Below are 6,108 nucleotides of genomic sequence, written 5' to 3'. Positions count from 1 at the left end.
AAGCTGCTAAGGACCAGCTGAGCAGACTGAGAACAGGAGACCTCCGAGAACATAATGCTGGGAAGAGGTGTTGATGTGTCAGCCCTCTGAGATGTTTAACTCGGAGGCAACCACCCTGGACCAAGTCAGGAAAGTGTGTATACTTCTTTGATGTTTGCTGCACACTGGGGCTGCCATCCTATTGCTTTGCATGACCCTCACTGCAGAAAACTCACAGAGATGCCCTGTGGGCCGCCCGGACTTCCCTAACCATTTCAGAGATCACCAGAGAGCTGGTAAAGCCACAGAACCTTGTGTCCCATAACACAGAGTCAAAAGGGAAACTGAGGCGCTTTTGAAATTAAAGAGTAAAGGAAGGAGCTGATTCCCCTAGTGGGAGGCAGGTAACCAGGTTAAATTAAAGTATCTTGCAGTGTTGGGAGTTTAGGATAATGACAGGTACTCCAGCTGTTCATCCAGTTTCGTGGATCCCACCACATAGACTTTCAGCTAATAATAAAGTGAGTCCAACTTATTTTACATGAACCATATTATAGACAGATAGATAGACAGACAGACAGATAGATAGATATCCAGCTATTCAATTTTGTTTTAAATTATTTCTGTGCTCTGTAAATGATAATGGGGAAAGAGTGGCTATAGACTCAGGGTCCAACCATCGCTCTTTGAGATCTGTTTACTTATTTTTCTGGGGACCCATTTGGGGCATCAGAAGCCAATCTTCAGGAGTTGGTTTTTTCCACCCACCATGTGAGCCCCAAGGATAGAACTCAGGCCAGCAGGCTTGGCAGCAAGAGACCCCCTGGGCCATCTTGTGGGCCCCCTTTTGCTCTTGTATTATTTTTTTTACATCAACAACTTCCTGGGCATCTTGTGACCACATTCACCCCACTATCCCACCCTCTTCTCCCCTTCCACCTCTTCTGTCTTCTCCCCAATTCTCCCCCTCATGTCTTAGGTATGTATTGTACAGTCTCAGCCAGAAGCTGCTGTGTGTTCGTCATTCAACAGCCATGTTAGATCCAGAGGACCAGTAGACTTCCCTTTCTTTCTTCTAGAATGTTCCTTGGGCCCTAAAGGGATGATATAGATGTTCCATTCAGGCGCTGGGCAACCATCAGTCACTTGCTGTCAGTGACATGAATCCCAGTTCCTATCAGTTACAAGTCTGTCTGCATGAGCTTCTCAATAGAAATCCCATCACTCAGGCACTGACGTGAATTCTTAGATATTTGCTTGAAAATCGCATTTGATATGCAGTCATTTTACCTGTTCTATTGATACCTACTCCACTTAAATGCAAAGCTTATGTGTGACACCGTTTATCAGATAAAGGTTTTTTTTTTTTTTTTGGACTGCATTTCCTTAGCAAATGTTATATTTTCTTGTTGCTTTGAACAGACTGAGGCTTGCAGACCAATGGCCACAGCCCTGGGTGTCCCCCTCACACATCACCTGACCCTATATTGGTGCTTAGCTTTCGAGTTCAGAAAACTAGTAATTAAATGGCTGCTGAGGGCTCACCGTTACAAAGCATTGCCTTGTCTCTCTCCCTGCCCATGATTAATTGTGCTATCTGAACAGCATTATGACTGCACAGAAGTCTAGAGTCACCTGGCACCTTCAGGTCTTTGTAGGAGATTTTTCTCCTTCCAAAAGCAGGAGCAGCGGAGGTTTGTTTCTTCATAAGAAATAATTAGTAACATTTAGGTTAGATTGTGTAACACAGAAATGTCTCATGCTATGTTTCCCTCTACACCCCTGCCACAAAGCCATATTACACCACCTATCTCCTGTGAAAGGCGAAAAGGAGGAGAGGAAAAAAAAATGAGAAAACAAGGAACCAGCAACATCCTTTCCTGATATAAACACTAATTCTCTTTTATTTCAAGCAAGAAGGTGGGGAAAAAGAGCAGTTCCTGCTTCTTCAGAGTCTCACCAGTTTGCCATGACACAGGTTTGAAGAGCTTTCCTCTTCCTGGCCTGCCAAGCCAGGGATAGAAGAAAGATGGGCAGTGAAGGACGAGGCAAGAGTTTGTATTCCCCCTCTGAAATACAGCCTTTGCATTTCTTGCCTGAAGTTTAACTTGATTATGCATTCATTAAAGAGGAGTGATGGCGATGATTAAACAAAAACATCTTTAAAATGCAGAGTTCATTTCAGCCCATTTGGTTTTGTTACACACAAATTGGATTTGCATGGCATCCCGCACAGCAGGTACTCCACTTGAAATCAAAGACAGATGCTTTTACGGGATTAAAAAGAAAACCTAGGGGGAGGGGGCAAGGGCTAGAGATTGAGATATTTTGCATTTCGGTAATAAAGGTCCAGAATGAAATAGTGAACGTCTTGCCGCATTATCCATATAAGTGTTTGGGCTATAATTAAAAGGAAACAAGAATTCCCATCATAACTTGAATAATTGTCAAAGAGGAACATTTAATTTGCAGGGGGAAAAATGATTTCTCCCATAAATGTCTAATAATACCTTAGCATATTTGAAATTTAATCATAAGTGGCTTAGAATTAAACCATGTGAATTATTACTGAAACATTTCAAGTAGTGACATTAAATGCTTTGTTTGAAATTAGCCATTAATTCAAAAGTCTTCTCTTGAGCTGCTGTGAGAATTTAACTCCTTGTCTGTAAACAGGGGTCCCCAGCTCTCCCAGTAGATAATTAATCTTCATATCTCTAGCAGAGTCATATTGCTGGCTATTTGCTCTGATTCCTTCAGTCCGGTTACTCTGAGTGTTACAATTTTATAATTGGTATGATCTGCTGTTTTAAATATTTTCTATGCATTTGGCAGCTTGTTGGAGAGTTAATAGTATGACTTAAGAAAAAGAAGGACCAAAATGAAGGTCAGACTTGTCAATCACCTTCCCATTACTTGCAAGAAGCTCGTGCGCTAAAGAAGTTTCATTTCTCTGAAAGTGCACCTGACTCTAGAGCACAGGTGTGCTAGTGTTCCTTACCTGTCCCGTGCCTGTGCCCAACAGGAAAATGAGTCTGTTGGAGGCTACAGTTATCAGCCTTTCTGTAGCTATGCCCCTATGGTATGAATTTGTCAACTTACGAAACAGAAGGCTGAATAATTCACCTCATGAGTTTAGGCTTGCTTTGACCAGTGAAGTTTTGTGACAGGAATGACAGCAGGCAGGTTCCACACCTAGTCTCTGGAGGCCCCATCCCACATCCCACGTCCTACATCCCATGTTCCATGCAACTACGTCCCTCATCCCACATCCCATGCCCCACATTCATCATGTTCTCTTGCACTCCTGACTTTGCAATGGGAACAATTCCAAGTTAGACAGATGAAACATGAGACATCTCACACTAATATCCATCCTTCCCATAGAAGCAGATCTGCCCAGCCAAGGTGTGAGCTGACCACCACTAAGTCCAGCCAACTGCTGGGCTGTGTCTAACATTTTCAAAAATCAATTATTATGGTATAATCTAAAATTACATTAAGTATTCATCTCGCTCCACTCAGAATGGCTATTAGCTAGAAAACAAACAACAACAAATGTTGTTGAGGGTACAGGGTAGAAAAAAGAACTTCTCTTTACTATCAAAAGGAATATAAGTTGGTACAGATATTATGGAAATCACTATGACAACTCGTAAAAATGGAAGTACCCTACAAGACTCAGTAGAGGCTGCACAAGTGTGCTACGGAGGTACCTGCTTATCAGTGTTTGATGTTGTGCTGTTCATAATAGCCCATATATGGAGTTAGCCTAGAGTCCCATCAACAAATGAGTGGATAAAGGAAATGTGCTATATGTGTGTTAAAATGTACTACTAAGTAACAAATACGAACAAAATAAGGACAGAAAACAGATGCAACTTGGACAACTTGGCAAGCAAAATTAGCTAAACTCAGAAGGAAAAATAATTTTCTTTCAAATGCAGAATCTACTATTACTGCCAACACACACACACATGCATGTGGGCACGGGAACACACACACACACACACACACACACACACACACACACACACACACACACACACGAAATAAAGTAAAGTATTTGGGAGGAGAAAGGGGACCACACCAGTAGGAGGAGGATAGAGACAAGAGAGGGAAATACGTGGGTGAATATGACTGAAGTACATATTGTATACATGTGTATAAATGCCATAGTGACATCTATCATTCTGTTCATTAAATATATGCTAAGAATTAAGAGGCATTAATTTGAGAAGCAATTCACTACATTGAAGCAAAAGTTACATATGAACATAATTGGCTTTAGTTAGACTTGGTGACAATTTTTTTTTTTTTTTTTTTTTTTTTTTTTTTAGCATTTAGCTCAGTGGGTACCTACTGATAGATTGCTGGTTGGGCAGAGTGCTACTTGTCCATTTCTGGCTGTTACTCAATGTGTTCTGATGAACTTTCCCATCGTATGACGATGCACAGCCTCTGTGCTGTGGTAGGATGCTGAGCAGCAAACAGGACATTACTCTCTAACCTTCTCTGAGTACACCTCACATGAAAGAGGACCCAAGACTGAATAAAGGACTTGACGTAAGTAAAAATCAGCTCATCTTCGGGCCATTTGACTGACCTGGAAAGTTCATTTGAATTTATATCAAAATGACTTATACTAGTTCAAAAATCTAAACAAAGGTAAATGCGTGATCTCCGAGGTGCGGAAAGGAAGCGTTGGAGATCACGGAGCTGGCTGGCCTGCGCGAGGCCCGAGGTGGGAAGTATGCCATGACGCTGGCAGCGCAGAACAACTGCAGTTGCTTTAAATACTCTCAGAACCCCCTTGGCGATGCAGGAGCTGAAGAAAGTAAACTGGACGCTCCAGACTGGCATCTCTGGGCTCTCGTAAATACGTACGTACATACGTACGTATGTACGTGCACCAGTGCATGCAGCGCGAGGACTTTGCAGTCGTTTTACGGCCTTTCTTCCGGCATACCCTTCTCCCACTGAATGAGCGAGGGGCATGGACCTCACCTTCTTCTCGGAAGACTGTTTCCACTTCTCGGAACGCGGGCATGCTGAGATGGCCATTGCCCTCTGGAACAACATGCTGAAACCAATGGGCCAGAAGTCAACCTCCAATAACTTCACATACAGCAGAACCAAACTCAAGTACCCCTCATCTGAAAGCCCTTTCCTTCACACCCCTCGGAACAGTCAGCTTCTCCCAGACCAGGCTGAAGAGCCTCCCCAATGTCCTACACTGGAAAGTGCCAGTGGCGGCAATAGGTGGCTTGGTAGTTGGCATCCTTGGAGTAATGTTGTGGAAAGCTGTCAAAGGGGGAATCTTCCCAGGAGTCCAAACACCACCAGCTTCTAGGACCCTGAGTGGATCTTGATCCAAATTCCTATCTCTGCTCCTCACCAGGCCTTCAGCTGCACCAGCCCCGGACACTAAAGCCAGCCTCGCTTCCATGCCTAGTGTCCTCAGAAGCCAAAGGGACCTTCACAAGTTCTCAGGTATGAGGTCATTGGTCTTGAGTTTCAACTTTACTGGATTTAGAATCACCTAGGAGACACACCTATGGGAGTGTTTGTGGTGTTGGGGATAGTGGGGTGTCTCAGAGATTCTGAGCATGTCTAGCACCATTCCATGATGTGGCTTCCTAGACTGACTCAAAAGGGAAAAGGACAAAGCAAAATGAGTGCCTTAACATTCTTGTGTGACTAAACTGCCTTGACCTCAAGAGAATGAAATTGAAGCTGGAAAAAGTGACATAAAACTTCCGGAAGTATCCAAACAAAGACTTAAAGGCGGAAGTTTTGACTTTAGGACATGTGTGGTCTTTCACACCCAAACTTCTGCCAATTGAAATAATTTTATATGACTACCTTATTAAAATATGTTCAAATATCCATTCAACAGACAACACTGAGTATCTATGCTACCAATACTTTTGCCCTCAAAGAGAGTTGAGCCCCCTATCAGGAAGATTTCACAGCCTAGCAAGAACATTCTGTGAACACAGGACCAATGTCTAGTGTATCGCTGAATTTCTAACTCTGGAAAATATTCATTCACAGAGCCTAAATGACATATGAATAAATATATTAAAACTTAAAATACTTTTCAAGATAATGCTAAGGTGATGAGGA

At 42.7% G+C, this 6,108-nt stretch overlaps 1 pseudogene; it reads left to right on the top strand.

The window, feature by feature from the left end:
- Nucleotides 1–4,798: 4,798 nt before the first annotated feature.
- LOC127197735 (phospholipase B1, membrane-associated-like) lies at nt 4,799–5,351 on the top strand (annotated as a pseudogene).
- The last annotated feature ends 757 nt before the right edge of the window (nt 5,352–6,108 follow it).

The sequence above is a fragment of the Acomys russatus genome, chromosome 13 (assembly GCF_903995435.1).
Source record: "Acomys russatus chromosome 13, mAcoRus1.1, whole genome shotgun sequence".
Classification (NCBI taxonomy): Eukaryota; Metazoa; Chordata; class Mammalia; order Rodentia; family Muridae; genus Acomys; species Acomys russatus.
This window is presented reverse-complemented; position numbering and strand designations above follow the sequence as displayed.